This window comes from Tenrec ecaudatus, chromosome X (genome assembly GCF_050624435.1).
Source record: "Tenrec ecaudatus isolate mTenEca1 chromosome X, mTenEca1.hap1, whole genome shotgun sequence".
Lineage (NCBI taxonomy): Eukaryota > Metazoa > Chordata > Mammalia > Afrosoricida > Tenrecidae > Tenrec > Tenrec ecaudatus.
This window is the reverse complement of record NC_134548.1, coordinates 55,992,692-56,011,453: the sequence shown is the minus strand read 5'-3', so window position 1 is coordinate 56,011,453 and position 18,762 is coordinate 55,992,692.

Sequence of the window (18,762 nt, the reverse complement as noted above, 5' to 3'; positions counted from 1 at the left end):
GCTATCTAAAAGATGGAAATCAAGCTTTCATATGAACCAGCAATCCCCCTATTGGGCATATACCCAGAAGAGGCAAGAAACAAACCACAGCAGACATCTGTGCTCCAGTGTTCATCGTGGCACAGTTCACAATCGCAAGGAGTTGGAAACAACCCAAATGTCCATCAATGGATGAATGGATTAAAAAACTGTGGTACATACATACAATGGAGTACTACGCATCCCTAAAAGCAGCAATGAATGCATGAATCACATTGTCACATGGGAAGAACTGGAGGAAATTGCAATAAAGCAAGCACAAAAGGACAAGTACAACATGAGTTCACTGAGGTAAGCTTAAAAAATGGGGCATAGGGGAAAAGCTACTATATACATGCATTCCTGGGGTGGGTCCAGGTACTATACCAGGGGCCAGACCCAATCCAGGGATATATATAGCAGCCAATTAAAAAGGAGGGGGAAAGAAAGTAAAAAAAAAGACATGGGTAGCGGGGGAACAAGGCAATAACCCACCCAAGGTAGGGGGCATTTTTTATATTTCCACAGGAGAGTTACCAGAATTCAACCTGGTGCGCCAAGACATGAAAGCAACATACCGGTATGAAGCACGGAACCAATATAGAGGTCTGTGGGGCCAGCCCAAATCCCAACTATGTGGACACTCCCCACCCCTGAAGAATGCACTTCAGAGGACAGCATTGAAGCAACAGCTCAAAGAGAGGGGCACATCTGACCAGAGCACACAGGAGATACGAAGAGGGAAGGAGAGAGAGTGGAACACATTCTGGCCCACCAAGCCCCGAGGACGATATTCCTGCTCAGAGCTTATAATGCACAGAGAGGACCACAGGGTGGGTCCCTCCAGGAGACATGATGTCCCTCACTGACCCATACCTCTGGGGGATAACAATAGAGACACAGTGTGGGAATTATGCCCGATCTGATGCCACCACACCAGGAAGAAACACTAAGTGCATGCAACAGCAGCAAGGGGAGCAAAGCAATGAATTCCCCGGGAAATACAAAAAAGAGATTTTGGGGCCAGGGCGTGGCACCCCACCAGACCTCACAGGAAAACACTCCTAAAGGTCAACAAACAGACATGGAACTAAGTTCCAGGTCTGTTTGTTGACCTTTAGGAGTGTTCGTATTAAGGTGGCGGAAGGACCTTGGGCCTCTACTCAAACACTCCCTCAATGCATGAATACTTTCTTTTAAATTGGAACTCTGTGATGCTCACTCTCTCGACACAACTGCTGAAGTCAAAGTGGGTGAACAAGTAAATGTGGTGAAGAAAGCTGATGGTGTCCGGCTATCAAAAGAGATAGTGACTGGGGTCTTAAAGGCTTGAAGATAAACAAGCGGCCATCTAGCTCAGAAGCAACAAAGCCCACATGGAAGAACACACCAGCCTGTGTGATCGAGTGGTCCCAAAGGGATCAGTTATCAGGCATCAAAGAACAAAAAATCATATCATTGGCTGCACACCTCCATGATAGGATCGCTGAAGAAAAATGGGTGCATAAGCAAATGTGGCGAAGAAAGCTGATGGTGCCCGGCTATCAAAAGAGGTAGTGTCTGGGGTCTTAAAGGCTTGAAGGTGAACAAGCGGCCATCTAGCTCAGAAGCAAAAAAGCCCACATGGAAGAAGCACACCAGCCAGTGCGATTACGAGGTGCCAAAGGGACCAGGTATAAGGCATCATGCAAAAAAAAGATATATGTATGTGTATATATATGTATATATATGTGTATATATATATATATATATACCATATTGAATGAAGGGGCAAGTGCAGAGTGGAGACCCAAGGCCCAAGTGTCAGCCACTGGAGATCCCCTCATAGAGGGGTTTAGGAGAGGAGATGGGTCAGTCAGGGTGCGAGGTAGTACCGATGAAGGGCACAGCTTTCCCCCAGATCCTGGATGCTTCCTCCCCACAACTACCATGATCCGAATTCTACCTTGCAGGACTGGATAGGGCAGAGGTTGTACACTGGTGCATATGGGGGCTGGAGGCACAGGGAATCCAGGGTGGATGATACCTTCAGGACCAAGGGTGTGAGGGGCGATGCTGGAGTGGGTTGGAAAGGGGGAACTGATTACAAGGATCCACATGTGACCTCCCTGGGAGATGGACGGTAGAGAAGTGGGGGAAGGGAGACTCCGGATAGGGCAAGATATGACAAAAAAAACAATGTATAAATTACCAAGGGCACATGAGGGAGGGGGGAGTGGAGAGGGAGAGGGGGAAAAAAAAGAGGACCTGATGCAAAGGGCTTAAGTGGAGAGCAAATACTTTGAGAATGATTGGGGCAGGGAATGTGTGGATGTGCTTTATACAATTGATGTATGTCTATGTATGGATTGTGATAAGAGTTGTATGAGCCCCTAATAAAATGTTAAAAAGATAAGGGGAAAAAAAGAAAATGATTAGGGCAAAGAATGTACAGATGTGCTTTATACAATTGATGCATGTATATGTATGGATTGTGATAAGAGTTGTATGAGCCCCTAATATAATGTTTTTAAAAAAATCTGGGGCAACTTCAACCTTCATCATGATGTTACCTATTGGTCTGCTTGTGAGGATTGAGGTCTTTGCACTGATTGGTTATCCTTACAAAAGGTTAGGATCCTTGATCTTCATCAGCAAGTGCTTCAAGTTCTCACTTTCAGCGAGCAAGGTGATGTCATCTGCCTATCTCAGGCTGTCAAGAAATATTAGGAACACAAATATGTACTCTTAAACAGCTACCTAAAAGTTGTCGTTTTTTAAGTTGGGGTATAAATGCAAAACAAAGGATTAAATTCATGGATGCGTTCACTTCTATGTCTTCCTTTCTCATCTGTGAAACTTTGTGAAAACATGCTTACAGCCCCCAATAAAATGAGTTATTAAAAAAAAAAAAACAGACCTGGAACTATGGTATAAGCTTTTCTTTTTTTGGTCGTTGGATGTCGCTGTTGTTACTTTCTTTTGTTGTTTTGTTTTGCTTTGTCTTGTTTTTGTGCTTATTATTGTCTCTGTATGTCTATCTAAATAAGATGGGCAGGATAAACCATCCAGAGGAGAAAACAACGGACCAAGGGTTGGGGCAGGGGAGGGGGGGTTGGGAAGGGGGAAGGGGGAAAGGAGGGGGGTGTCAACAAACCAGGGACAAGGGAACAAAAAGAGATCTAAAATAGATGGCGAGGAGGGCATAGAATGCCTGGAGGGGCTTGATCAAAGGCAATGTAGCCAAGAGGAATTACTGAAACCTGAATGAAGGCAGAACATGATAGTGGGACAAGAGGAAAGTACAGGGACACACAGGGAATCCAGGACAGATAAGCCCCTCAGGTTCTCTAACAGCCTCTTAGGGTCTCCTAACTGAGGAGGCTGCATCCCTTCAGCCCAACGCATAGGCTTTCACTTCTAGAACCTATGAGGAGCTGGCCCCCAAAGGAACCTAAGAGACTGTGTCTCCTCCCTCTGGAGTCCAGGAGGGAGCGCTTCCCATGGGCTACTAGCCAAGTAGCTCTGTCATCCCGTTTCTTGTAAAATCCCAGAAGTCCAATAACCTTCATTCCGTCCCAGCTGTTCTATCTCCTTCAGTCCAAACTGGCAGGGTTTCTGCTCAGAAGATTGATGGGACCCATGCTAATCTCTCGAGCAAAAGTTTTCCAGCCACACCTTTGGCATTCTCCCAGAGCACTTTCTCTCTCCCTTTCTCTGCAACATGTAATCGGATACATTTCCAAATCTTCCAGTTCTGATTCCTTTTTGCTTAACAGTTAATTCCTTAATTTAACTCTTTCTTCTCATATTTTACTATAACTAGCAAAGAGAAACCAGGCCGCACCTTCCATACTTTGCTTAGAAATCTGTTCAGTTGAATATACAACATCATTACTTAAAAATTGTATTTTCACAAGATATGACAAAATAATGATGTATAAATTACCAAGGGCACATGAGGGAGGGGGAGCGGGGAGGGAGGGGGGAAAAAGAGGACCTGATGCAAAGGGCTTAAGTGGAGAGCAAATGCTTTGAGAATGATTGGGGCGGGGAATGTATGGATGTGCTTTATACAATTGATATATGTATATGTATGGATTGTGATAAGAGTTGTATGAGTCCCTAATAAAATGTAAAAAAAGAAAAGAGGAGAAAAAAAAAGAAAATGATTAGGGCAAAGAGTGTACAGATGTGCTTTATACAATTGATGTATGTATATGTATGGACTGTTATAAGAGTTGTATGAGCCCCTAATAAATTGTTAAAAAAAGATTATGGAAATCTGTATGATTTTATTAAAAGCCTAAAATCTTTTTAAAATTGTATTTTCTATCTAAGAATAAAATGCAAATAAAATCGTCTTTCCTCCAATAACATGTTCAACATTTTCTTCTCAATCTTCACAAGAAACAAACGTAATGTTCGTGTTTCTAGCAACATTCTTTTCATAATGGTATATGTATACTTTAAGACAATATACACGTTCTCTATAGCTCTCCTCACTTCTTTCTGAGCCCTCACTACCATCTACTTCAAGATCTATAATTCTACTGTCTTTTGGAGGTTCTCTAGATTTTTGTCTGCACCTTAAAATTCTTCTGAATATACACCATAGATTCTCAAACTTATTTGGTCTACTGCCCCCTTTTTAGTAAGCAAATTACTCAGTGCCCCCTAAGAATGAAAAACTTTTGTACCATAGCCCATACCCAAGATAAAGTGTGCATATCTGCTTTTTATCCCCCTTGGGATTATTCCAGTGGTTGTATCACCCACTTTAGCAAACAGTTCTCTAGACATTATTCAGTTCTACTTTTTCTTCACTTTTTAGATATTTATTAGATTAGCACTTCACTGCCTGGTACCGTCTGTAATAGTAATCTAGACTGTGGATTAAAACCACAAAATTTGGTGGCTAGAAGTCTGTATTAGTATGTCCATGCTCTTTCTCTCTAGACCCTTCTTTGTCTCCACCTACTTCTAAGTATTCCCAAGACTTCCTTGGTTTATATCAGCATAATACCTATATCTGTTTTCATCTCCACATAGATATCTTTTTATGTGTCTCTCAAACCATTCTGCAAATAGCAGTTACAAAGAGATTAGATCCCACCCTAATTTAGCTTACTAATTACATCTTCAATGACTCTATTTCCAAATAAGGACACACTTACAGGTATCAGGGGTTAGAACTTGAATATACCTATTTGGAGAACACAAATCCATAACACTGACTAAAGTTGCATTTCCTAATTCAAAAGCTCCTACTAACATGCAGGTGAACAAAAGGGGATTTTTTAATAACAGATATGTTTGTTTCTTACAATGGAGAACTGAGTTTGTCAGATCACACTTTCTTTTTTAAAAAATATAAAGTGATGTGGTGAATTATGACAAGAGAAAACTTGTTCATCCTAGCTCTTCAACATTTTGAGTTTTCAAAATGGAGTTTTAAATTGTTTTCCTGATGTCTATGAAGATTTTAATGAAATTTTAAAAAATATAAAAATGCTTGAGCCCTTATGGAGGGAAAAATAAGAGTGATATATATATATGTATATATATAATATTTTAAAATGATTATGAACATCTTGTCCAAATACAAACTACTGTTGTCTGGTGCTGTTCTGATTCATAATGACCCACTGCACACCAGAAGGAAACACTGTCTGGTCCTGCGCCATCCTCACAAGTGTACTTATGTTTGAGTGCATTGTTGCAGCCACTGTGTCCATCTGTCCCCTGAAGGGGTTTCCCCTTTTACACTGCCTCTTTTACACTTTACCAAGCATGATGTCCTTTTTTTAAGTGAGTGGTCGCTCTTGATAATATGTCTAAAGTACTGGAAATGAAGTCTTATTTTTCTAATGTGAACCATCCTTGCATCCCTGATATGAGTCCCACTTGGTCGTGATGTTTGTTTTGTTTTTTAATATGTTGTTGGATTATATTGACCATGATTTTTAAAAGAAATTTTGCATATGTTTATGAGAGATATTGGTCAGTAGTTTTCAATCTTGGTTGGGTCTTTGGTTTTGAGATCAGAGTTATGCTGGCTTTATAGAATGACTTTGGGAGCTTAGTGTCCCTTTCTATGTTCTGGAATAATTTATGTAGAACTGGTGGCAGCTCTTCACTGAGTACTTCGTAGAAGTCTTTGTGAAGCCATCTGGTCCTGAGAGTTTTCTTGCTCAGGAGTTTCTTAATGACTTTGTCTATTTCTTATTTTGCTATGGGTTTGTTCAAGTTTTTTATGCATGTCTGCATTAATTTTGATAGGGGGTGTATATTTAGGCACTTGTCCATGTCTTCTAGATTATTTAATTGTTGGCATACAGTCTTTCATAATATTGCATTGGTACTCTTATTATTTCATTTGGATCTCTTGTATTGTCACCTGGTTTTTCTCCAATTCTAGATATTTGCGTCTGCTGTGCTAGTGTTTTTTAAATTTTGTTGATCATTTCAAAAACCCAACTTCTTGTCTGATTAATTTTTTCCATTGTTTCTCTCTTTCCAATTCATTTATTTCTGCTCTAATATTTTTCTTAATTTTTTTAATTAAATACTTTCACTGGGGGCTGTTATAGTTCTTGTCACAATCCATCCATCCATCCATTGTGTCAAGCACATTTGTACATATGCTGCCATCATTATTATCAAAGCATTCTCCTTCTACTTGAGCCCTTGATATCAGCTCCTCATTTTCCCTCCCTCGTTCCCTCCCTCATGAACATACAATAAATTATAAATTATTATTTTTATGTGTTACATCATCTACTGTCTCCCCTCATCCACTTTTCTGTCCTTCATCCCCCTGGGAAGGGGTTATAGATTGATCCTTGTGATCAATTCCCCCCCTCCTCCTCCCATCTTCCCCTTACCCTCCTGGTATTGGTACTCTCATTATTGGTCCTGAGGGGTTTATCTGTCCTGGATTCCCTGTGTTGTGGGCTCTTATCTCTAGAAGTGTACAAGTTCTGGTCTAGTCAGATTTGTAAGGTAGAAATGAGATCATGACAGTGGGGGGGGATTAAAGAACTAAAGGAAAATTATATGTTTCATCAGTGCTATAGTGGACCTGGACTGACGTGTCTCTTCCTTGTGACCCTTCTTTAAGGGGATGTCCAATTGTCTACAGAAGGGCATTGGGTCTCCACTCCATGCCCCCACCCCCATTCACATTGGTATGATGCCTGATACCTGATCCCATCGACACTCATGATCACACAGGCTGGTGTGCTTCTTCCATGTGGGCTTGTTGCCTCTCAGCTGGATGGGCGCTTGTTTATCTCCAAGCCTTTACAACCCCAAACACTATGTTTTGATAGCCGGGACCATCAGCTTCTTCGCCACATTTGCTTATGCACCCATTTTGTCCTCAGCAATTGTGTCGGGAAGGTGAGCATCACAGAATGACAGAGGATTAGTACAAAGTGTTCTTTTGTGGAGGGAGTACTTGAGTGGAGGCCCAATGTCCATCTGCTACCTTAATACTTAACATATAAATATAAGTACATAGATCTATTCCCCTATTATTATATATAAATATATTTACATATGTACATGTCTGCATTTAGACCTCTATAAAGGTCCTTTGCCTCCTAGTTCTTTCCTCTATTTCTTTTTAGTTTCCTCTTGTCCCACTATCATGTTCAGTCTTCATTTGGGTTTCAGTAATTCCTCACTCTTACATTGCACTTGATTAGCCCCACTAGGCATTCTGTGCCCTTCTCTCCATCGATTTTAGTTCCTTTCTTGTTCCCTCGTCCCTGGGTTGGTTGAAGCCCCGCACTCTTCCTTTTTCCCACCTCCTCTTCTTCCGTGTCCCCTTGGAACCATCAGTTCCGTTGCTTTCTTCTCCAAATTGTTTATCCCACCCTTATTATCTAGATAGACATGCAGAGATATTAATAAGTGCAAAACAAGACAAAGCCAACCAAAACAACAAAGGAAGATAAAACCAACAAAAATAAAAAATATTTCCAGAACAAGAAAGCCAATGACAAAAAAGGAAAAGCCTATAAATAGTTCCAGGTCTGTTTGTTGATCTTTAGGAGTGTTTTCCAGTTGAGTCTGATGCCACACTCTGTCCCCAAAGTCTATTTTTGGTATTCCCTGGGGACTTCATTTCTTTGTTCCCCATACTGCTCTGTTGTATGCCCTTAGTATTTTGCCCCAGTGTGATGGGGTCAAATCAGGCACAATTCCTTCACTGTGTGTCCAGTGTTGTCCCACGCAGCACTCTGGTTCAGTGAGAGATGTCCTGTCTCATGGTGGGGCCAGCTATATGGGCCTATCTGTGCATTATCTGCTTTGAGCAGGAATATCATCCTAGAGAGTGTGTTCCACTCACTCTCCTACCCTCTTTGTATCTCCTATGTGCTCTGATCAGACGTATCTCTCTCCCCAAGTTGTTGCTTCAGTGCTGTCCTCTTAAGTGCATTCTTCTAGGGGTGGGGGTGGGGTCAACATAGTTGGGATTCAGGTCAGTCCTCCAGACCTTTCTATTGGTTCCCTGCTACATGCCAGTATGTTGTATTCACACCTTGGCGTGCTAAGTTGAAGCCTGGTCTCTCTCTCCCTCTTCTGTAGAGATATAAACAATACCCTCCCCTTGGGTGGGTTAGTGCCCTGCTCCTCACCCCATGTCTTTTTTTTCTCTTTCTTTTCTCCTCCTACTTAGTTGGCTCCCATATGTATTCCTGGTTTGGATTTGGTCCATGCCTTATTACCTTGGCCCCACTCCAGGAATGTGTGCATATAGTAGTAGCTCTTCCCTTATGCCCCATTTTTTAAAGCTTACCTCAGTGGACTCGTATTGTACTTGTCCATTTGTGCTTGGCTTCCTTCACTTAGCATCATTTCCTCTAGTTCTTCCCATGCGGCGATGAACTTCATGTGCTCATCATTGCTTTTTAGGGATGCGTAGAACTCCATTGTATGCCTGTGCCATGGTTTTGTTTCATTTTGTTTTGTTTTGTTTTAATCCATTAGGTCACTGGAAATTTTGGTTGTTTCCAACTCCTTGCAATTGTGAACTGTGCCACGATGAACATTGAAGAACAGATGTCTGACCGTGGTTTGTTTCTTGCCTCTTCTGGGTATATGCCCAGTAGGGGGATTGCTGGATCGTATGGTAGCTCAATTTCCATTTGGTTTAGATATTGCCAAATTGATTTCCATAATGCAGTGGATGAAAGTTCCTATCCCTCCACAGCCCCTCCAATACTTGTTGTTTTCTGATTTTTTTTTAATTTGGGATATCTTTGAGGGTGTTAGTTGGTATCTCATAGTTGTTTTAATTTGCATTTCTCTTATAGCTAATGATCTGGAACGCTTTCTCATGTGTTTATTGGCCATTAGGATTTCTGTCCTTGTGAAACTTTTGTTCAGGTCTTTTGCCCACCTTCTCAGTGGGCAATTGCTTTTTATATTGTAAACTAGCAGAGTATTGTAGATTTTAGTAATAAGGCCTTTGTCCAATGTGTCGTTGCAAAAGATGTTTTCCCAGTCCGTGGACTCTCTTATTACTCTCTTGGTGAATTCTTTCAATGTACACAGGTGATTTATCTTCAGTATATTCCACTTGTCAATTTGTGCCTCCTCTGTATTTGTGTCCTTCCCCATTTCCTAAAGCCTGTGTATTCCCTGAACCAAAGTTCTCACAGACAAGAATGGGTCATCTCCAGAAGTATGGAGAGACAAGGAAAGGGGGTGGTGGGACCCTGTGAGGCTGTGCCTTCACTTTATATACCCTCCTTCCCTGATTTGTCTTCTCTCACATCACTCAGAGGGCGTGGGTGTGTTGGTAACATTAGTGTATGTGCTCAAGTGTGCATGTGTGGCATGTAACATAACTGGGTTCTACCATGCTGCAAGTGGGCGTGTGTGTGTGTGTGTGTTTGGCATAACTGACCCTTATTGTACATGTCTAGGCTTTGAGTGGATATAACTGGCCCTCACTGTGAATGTCTTTCCCCATGGTCTTCAAGTGTGATCTCTTAGGAAGGACCCTTTAAATTATGGGCCTTGGTAATTGGTGGGCCTTGCTAATTGGTGGGCCCTTGAGGGACAAATTTTTCCCTAAGCTTCCTGGCTATCCTCATGATAAAGGAGGCAGTTGCTTATAGAGACAACTAGCCATACATTCCATTTCTTCCTCCTAGTCCTGATTCTCCTTCCTGTTACTCCCTGATGCTCCTTCCTGTTACTCCATCCTGTGACTACAGACTAAGTGTTCCCACTTCTGTTGCCCCAAACTAGTCACTTTGTACAGGGAGTAGGAAGAGTGACTAAAATGGTTTTTTTTTCTTTCAAATAAATACTAGTGTTTTTCACAGTTTATGATGTGCTGGAATTAAATATTTTCTGCCGCGAAAACCTACTAAAATGACCACCTAATTCAATGTGGGTGGGGATGATAGGGCTAATGGGGGGGATGGGGTTGGTAGGAGTGGAGGTGGGGGTACTTGAGTATTCCAGCCTCTCCTTTTCACACTTTTCTGGAACATAGACTATCAAGTAAAGCTATACTTTGAATATGGCTTTCCTACTTTTTCACCCTATTTCCTACATTTCATTCCTCTCTTTTCTCTCTCAATGTTAGCCAGACAGTTTACCTGTGCTCACAGTTTCATTTTCAGAATTTCTGGAGTTAACATTGGATGATATATGTACTTGTGTTGACCTAATTATCTTGTTCCTACCCAAAGCAACAAGCCATTAACTTGCTTGATCTCAGGAAGGGCACCTTTCTATAGAACCAAGTTTTTCATAGGCTTGAAATTCCACAAAGGAAGTTCAGTTCTTGATGCTAGTTAACATTTGACAGTGCCCCTTTAACACTGCTGCCATCTGGCCTTTAAATATATTTTGAGAACAAACAATGCATCCATTACCAACTATCAACAGCTTATCAGATATATTCACTGTAGGTTTCAGATAAGATTTGCAATGATAGAGTTTGGGAGCTGCCCAGGGAAAAACTTGGGAATAGTCACCAGATGTTAGTGCATCATCACAATACTGATGTGACCAGGTTTGAGCCACAGTAACTGAGGCATAGGGAGGGCAAGAAGCATTGATACATAGACATAGAGCTAGATGCTAACTAACTTATTGCCAATGAGTTGGCTCATGGTAGCTCCCTCCATGTTCCTCATCTATTAGCAAAAAGTCACTATCGCCTAAAGTTCCTACCTAGACTTTTGAAATTCTGATGTCAGTAATAATAAAAAAACACCTCACTTCCATCGAGTCAGTACTGACTCCTGCTGACCCTATAGAACAGGGTGGAACTGCCCCTGTGAGTTTCCACGACTGTCACTGTTCATCGGATGGAAAGCCTGGGCTTTCACTTGTGGAGCTGCTATTAATTTCAAACTGAGGGCCCTGCAGTTTGCAGCCCAACGTATCACCGCCACACCACCCGAGCCATCCCTGTCAGATGAACTCATGTCGACAGCTCTTTTTTAAAAAAAGTGTAATGTTCATGGCCAACTTTTTTACTAGTGAGATAATTATTTTATTTTTAGATTTTAGGGCATATTTTTGGTTTTAGGATCTTATTTATTTATTTATTTTAAGATAATTTTATTAGGGGCTCTTACAACTCTTGTTACAACCCATACATCAATCCATTGTATCAGACATGTTAGTATATATATTGCCATCATTCTTTTCTAGACAGTTACTTTCTATTGAGCCTGTGAGATAAGCTACTCTTTTTGTCCCTTCCCTCCACCCTCATGGCCCCTTGAGAGATTATAGATTGTTATTGTTTCATATTACTCACTGAAGGTTGTCTCCCTTCCCCTCTGGTTTCTGTTGTTCTTCCCCCTGAAGGTGTGTGTGTGTGCGTGCGTGCGTGTGCGTGTGCGTGTGTGTGTGTATGTGTGTGTGGTTGTGTGCCATTCCTTGCTATCGGAACCCCCTTCTCCTCATCTCTCCCCCCTCTTCCCCCTACCCTTTTGGTATCTTTATTCCCATTCCGGTTCCTGGGTTACATGTGTTGTGAGCTTTATCTCTTCCCTATAACTATGTACATGCTTACATCCAGTCCAGAGTAAGGAGCAGCACTGGGGTCATGATCGTGGGGACTGAGGAAGCCTCAAGGGACCAGAGGTATATTGTGTGATCCATCGGTGCTCTACTGCACCCTGATTGACTCATCTCCTCCCTGGGACCCCTCTGTAGGGCCATGTTCTATTATCCACAGATAGGCTTTGGGTCTCCGCTCCAAACCCCCTCATTCTCACCAATGCATTTTTGTTTGTTTATTTGTTGCTTGTTATGAATCTTCTGGTGCCTGTTACCCAGTCCCAATGACACCTCATGATCACAACAGCTGGTATTCTTCCATGTGGGCTTGTTGCTTCACTGTTGGATGGCCGCTTGTTTTAAGCCTTTAAGACCCCAGATGCTATATCTTTTAATAGCTGGACATCATCCTCTGTCTTCACCACATGTGCTTATGCACCCATTTTGTCTTCAGTAATCATCTGTGGGGGTGAGCATCACAAAATGCCATTTTGTTAGAACAAAGTGTTCTTGTATTGAGGCAGAGTATGACCAGAGGCCCAAGGCCCATCTGCAGCCTCGGTGTATTGCCTTATAAATACATGTACATAGGCCAATACCTCTATTTTTATGGATTAATGTATTTACATAAGTACACACCTTTGTTAATAGCTCTATCTATAGTTTTGCGTCCTAGAGCTTTCTTCTGCTTCCGTTTGCCTCCTCCTGGCCCACCATCACGTTCCCCCTTGTTCTACCTCTTAGTACTTCCTCTCAGCTAGATTGGTGAGGCGCTAACACCCACAGGATCTCTACAATCGCCTAGATTTTGGTTTTAATTCCCTGGCTGTTCCCCTGTCTATGGTGATGTTTGCTCACCACACGCTTTCCCCTACCACCTTCTTCCCCCAAGACCCTCTGGGGTCATTGACCTTTGCTTTCTCCTTGAGCTTGTTTCCCATGTCTGTCATATATAAGTATGCAAACCAGCAATGTCTTAGTCCAAACAATAAGAAAACAAAAGATTGAAAAAAGAAAAGAAGAGGAGAAAGAAAAACCATTATAGTTCCAGGTCTGTCCGCTGGCCTTTATGAGTATCTCCCACCTGGTCCTGGGAGAGTTCCGGGGGCTGCCCCTCCTAGCCCGAAATCTATCTAGCTGTTTCGAGGTTTTGTGGATTTGCTTTGCTCCAATTGCTAATCTGTTATGTTCCCTTCTTGGTTTGTCCTACTGCAGTGGATTCGGGCCACATATCTCCCTGCTGTGTGTCCCCATTATTGTCCTCTGTTGATGTAAGCTCCAGTTAGGGGATAGCATGTGTTGAGTTGTTGGCAGGCCTACAATCCTCTTGGTGACTTAGCAGCTCTGTGCAGAAACATCATTCTCCGGGCTTGGTGTCCCAATATGGAGTCTAGGCCAACTGTCCCTTTCCCTTTTTCCTTCTTAATTTGCTTCTGTGTGGGCATGGTAAGTCCACTCCTTTCCCCGCACCTGAAGATTTAGTGTTGTTCTCTGTGGTACATACATTAGGGTGGATATCCATTGTTTCCAGCACTTGTTAAAGAGGGCATCTGCCTCCCACTTGATGCTTTTGGGGACCTTATCGAAAATCAGTTGTCTATATGTTGATGGTTTTACTTCTGGGCTTTCTGTTCTTTTTCACTGATGTGAGTATCCGTCATTATGCCAGTACCATGCAGTTTTGACCACTGTGGCTGTGTAGTAGCTGTTAAAGTCAGGTAAAGTGAGCCCTCCAACTTTGTCCTTCTTATTCGAAAGTTCTCTGATAATTCTGGGCTTCTTCCTCTCCATATGAAATTGGTGGTCAGTTTTTCCAATTTTTTGAAGAAGGGTTTTGGTCTTTGAATCAGGACAGCATTAAATTTACATAGTTCCTTGGGTAAGATTGACATCATTACTATGTTGTCTTCCAATCCATGAGCATGGATGTTTTTCCATTTGTAGAGGTTGCTTTGGGTTTCCTGTAGTAGGGTCTTGTGGTTTTCCTTGTATAGGTCTTTAGTTGTTTTGGTTAAATATATTCCTAGGTTTTAAATTTGTTCTTGGCTATTGTGAAGGGTACTGCCTTCTTTATCTCCTCTTCAAGGCCCTGTCCGTTGTAGATAGCAAACCGATAGACTTCTCTTTGTTGATATTTTATCCTGCCACATTTCCAGATTCCTCTATCTTTGTCAGTACTCCTGAAGTGGAACTTTTGGGATTTTCAATGTACAGAATCATATCATCTGCAAATAGTGATCATTTCACCTCCTGCTCTCCAACTTGGATACCTTTAATGTCCTTCTGCTGTCTTGTGTTGAAAGCTAGGACCTCCAGAATGACATTGAATAGAAGTGGGGACAAGGGGTATCCTTGTCTAGTCCCCTTCTTTAGTGGGATTGTTTTAGTCTTTTCTCCAATGACTATAATGTTGGCTATTAGCTTTTCATAGATAGCTTGTATTAGCTTGAGGAATTTTCCTTCCTTTCTTATCTTCATAAGTGCCTTAATTAGGAACGGGTGTTAGATGTTGTCAAATGCTTTTTCTGCATCTAGCGATATTATCATGTGGTTCTTACACTTGTTCTTATCAATGTGGTGTATAATATTGACCGCTTTTTGGATGTTAAACCATTTCTGCATCCCTGGGATGAATCCTATCTGACGTTGGTGGATGATATGTTTTATATACTTTCTTATTCTATTGGCCAATATTTTATTAAGTATTTTTTATCTATGTTCCTTAGAGATATCGGTCTGCAGTTCTCTATACCTGTAGGATCTTTGCCCTGTTTGGGTATCAAAGTTATGCTGGCTTCATAGAATGATTTTGGGACGTTGCCATCCTTTTCTATGCACTGGAATATTTTGTGGAGGCACAGTATCAACTCTTCCCTGAATGCTTGGTAGAATGCCCCAGTGAAGCTGTCTGTTCCAGTGGCTTTTTTTGTTGGTAGCTTCTTGATAACCCTATCTATTTCTTTTCTTTTCTTTTTTTTTTTTTGCTATGGTTTGTTGATGTTCTTGACCTCTGCCTGGGATAATTTAGGGAGGCATTGTATTTACAAATATCTATCAATGTCTTCCCTATTTTTGAATTTATTTGAATACAGTCCTTCATAGTATTTTGTGATTATCCTTTTAATCTCATTGGGGTCTGTTGTGATTTCCCCTGTTTCATCCCTCATCCTGGCTATTAATGTTCCTTCCTTTCCTTGGTTAGGTTCACCAGCAGTCTGTCAATTCTGTTGATCCTTTCTTAGAACCCGCTTTTTGCTGCATTAATCTTTTGCATCGTTCTTTTGTCTTCCCACGGGTTTTACTCTGCTCTGATTTTTATGATTTCTTTAATTTTGACATTGGAGGGGTTTTTCTGTTGATCTGTTCTAGTTGCTGGAGGTTTTTGGATAACGTGATCAGTCATAAGCCTCTCTTCTTTTTTCATATATGCATTTATGGATATCAAGCTACCTCTGATAACTGCCTTCGCAATATTCCATAAACTTTTCTGTGATAGTGGTTTATTAAAGTCACCTACTTTGATTGTTGAATCTGTAATTTCTTTTTTCATCTTTTGAATATATTTTTGACAAATTTTGCCGATCAATTGTTAGGAGAGTAAATATTCACTATGCCAACTGGATCCGGGTTTACTGATCCTTTGAGCATTATATAGTGCCCCTCCTTGTCTCTTTTTATGGTCTGAACCTTGAGGTCCACTTTGTCGGAGATTAGGATCGTCACCCCTGCTTTTTTTAAGTTGCCATTTGCCTGGTATACTTTCCCTGAGCCTTTTATTCTTAGTTTATTTTTGTGCGCTTAAGATGTGTGTCTCTTGCAAGCAATAGATTGTTGGGTTATGTTTTCTGAGCCAGTCTTCAAGCCTTTTTCTTAAAAAAAATAATTTTACTGGGGGCCATCCATCCATCCATTGTATCAAGCCATTTGTACATTGGTTGCCATCACCGTTTTACAAAGCATTTTGTTTTCCTACTTGAGTCCTCATTTTTCTCCTCTCTCCCTCATGAAGCCTAGATAATTAATTTTTTAAAAAAATTGTGTCTTACATTGACCAATGCCTCCGTTCACCCACTTTTCTGCTGTCCGTCCCCCTGGGAGGCGGTTATAGGTAGATCATTGTGATAGGTTTCCCCTATCTCCCCCCACCTTCCCCTTCCCCTCCAAGCCTTTTTCTTTTAATGTATGAATTGCATCCATTGGAATTCAGAGGTATTATCACTATCTGTGGATTCATTGCTGTCATCTTGTGCCTTGTGTTTTGTGTATTTTCCTATCTCCCTCCATATTATTGTGCTGTGTTCATGTGGGGGTTTTATTCTTGTCTTCTTTTCCCTCTGAGGCCCTGTTATCTTGGTAATTGTCGGCACGTGGCTCCTGAATGGAGTTGGGCTATATGGTGGTCTGCTGCTTGTACTTGGTGGATGTTGATCCTCTGACCATAGTGAGTTGGCCAGTATCTTCCGCAGAGTTGGGTGTCTTGCAGTATATTCTTTAAGTCTTTCCCTTTTCTGGAAGACTCTTATCTCCCCATCTATCTTAATGGATAATTTGGCAAGGTAAAGGATTCTTGGGCAGGCATCTTTTTTTTCTTTCAGCTTTTGGAACATGTTGCTCTACTCTCTCCTCTTCATGGTTTCTGCTGATAGGTCTGAACATATTCTTACCTGAGCTCCCTTGTATGTGACTGTCTTCCTTTATCTTGCTGAGATTAAAAATTTCCCTTTTTCCTCCAAATTGGATATTTTAACTATTATATCCCTTGGTGACTCCTTGGGGTTTAGTCTAGTTGGTGTCCTCTCTGCTTCCTTTATGAGTATTTGAGTCTCATTCATTAAGGTGGGAAAGTTCGCTTCTAGATGTTCCTCTGTTATTTTAGCTGTAGACTTGATTATACTGTCCTCCACAGATAGACCAATTATTCAAATATTTGTATTCTTCATAACATCTGTCATGGATCACTGGTTATCTATCTTCTGCCTCTTTTATTTTCATATTTGACTGTCTTTCTCATTTGCTGAGGTCTGTCTGTCTTTGAGATTGTTGTATGGATTTCTGCCTCCTCAATCTCATCATAAATTCTGTAATCCTGTGTGTAGCTTCTGATACCTCATCTGTTAGCACCTGTATTTCTCTTTGGTGCACAGAATTCATCGCCTCTATCGTGGAGTACATCCCCTCAATTATGAACTTCATCTCCTCAATCATTACATCCTTATTCTGCATTGTTTCCAACACCTATATTATTCCAAGCAACTTTCTGAAAATTTCTTTTTGTGGCAGATCCACATCTGATTCTTCTGTGAACGTCATTAACTCTGTGATTGTGGTATGTCTCTCTCTTTTGTTGTTGAGAGGAGGTAGGTGTGATATTTCTGGGAGACCAGGGGGCCCTGACGTCTTTCTAAGTGTTACTGATAAGAGTGATGTCGGAGCGCTGCCTGTGGCTTACTATAGAGGTGGGTCAGGCTGCCGTGTAGGCAGGGTTCCACGGTGATTCAGTGTCCAAGAGTGGTGAGGAGTTTCAGTGACTGGAATGGGGCTGGAGCCTGTATGTATGTCCCTGGGCTGCTTTGAACTGGACTGTCAGGCCACGATTAGCAGCCTTTTTTTCTTGTTTTTAATTTTTTTTTTAAAGAAGCCTAAAAGGCAAAGGGTGGGGAGGCCTTGCTGCCATGGGGGGCGGTGCTGATCGCGGTCGAAAACAGCTCCACTATCCTACTGCGAGTGCCCAGGGAGAGCCTCCGCAGGGTGGTGGTGCCTGGCACTGGTAGGGGCCACTGCTGTTATGGGTGGTGGGAGAGGAGGAGCCCCCTGTGCAACAATAAAGCTGAGGGGGGTCAACTGGTGAGTGTTGGGGTCTGAGTTAGTGTGACTGGGCATTGGCTGGGAATCCATTGGACCCGGGTTGCTTATCCCCTGGGCTCTGGAGCCAGGCTATGTGTGGGGAATGTATGTTTTTCGGATCAAGGATGCAGTGCTCCCTGCTCCCCATGGCCTAGGAAGCTAGGGAAGGACTGAGCTGATGCTGGGCTGGCGGAAGCAGCACCAGCGGGAACGAGGGCTCAGGCTGCTGCAGGAGGAGTTCACAGTAGCGTGCCATCATGGCAAGGGCCGCGGGTACAGTGTGGGCTTGGGCAGGGTAACTTGCAGGTGCAGCACAGTGTGGTGGAGGTGGACTGGCAGGCAGGGGCATGGGATGGTCTTACGCAATGATGGCGGGGGTGGGGGGAAATAGGGGCGGCCCCAGTTGCAGGTCACTTAACCTGCTACAGGCAGACTGCAGGTCAATTTCTGGGTTCCTGGGTGAATGGAAGGAGAAATCCAATTCAGTGGCAGAGCATTGCCATGTGGAGAGAGGGGAACCGTAGGAGAAAGGAGCAACTCTCTTAGGGAAGTGCTGTTGAGTGGGAAGCTGCTGCAAGGAAGTCTTCCCACAGCTGTGTGGGTCTCGAAATGATGGCTAAGCAGCTCCTGGCATGGTGACCAGGCCTGGTGTTGGGTGGGGCAATTGGCGACTGCAGCCATGGTGCACAGTAGCAGCCCAGCCAGCTGAGCCGAGATGTCCCAAGGATCAGATCCCACATCTTCGGGGGCTCCAGCTTAGGGCAGATGTGTGGGGATGGGGGGTTGCCTAGTGGTCGAGGCACCCAGGTTTGTCCTAGGGGTACTCTCACTCACCAGAATCCTCCCACTAGTCCTCCTGGACAGCAGACTGCTGTA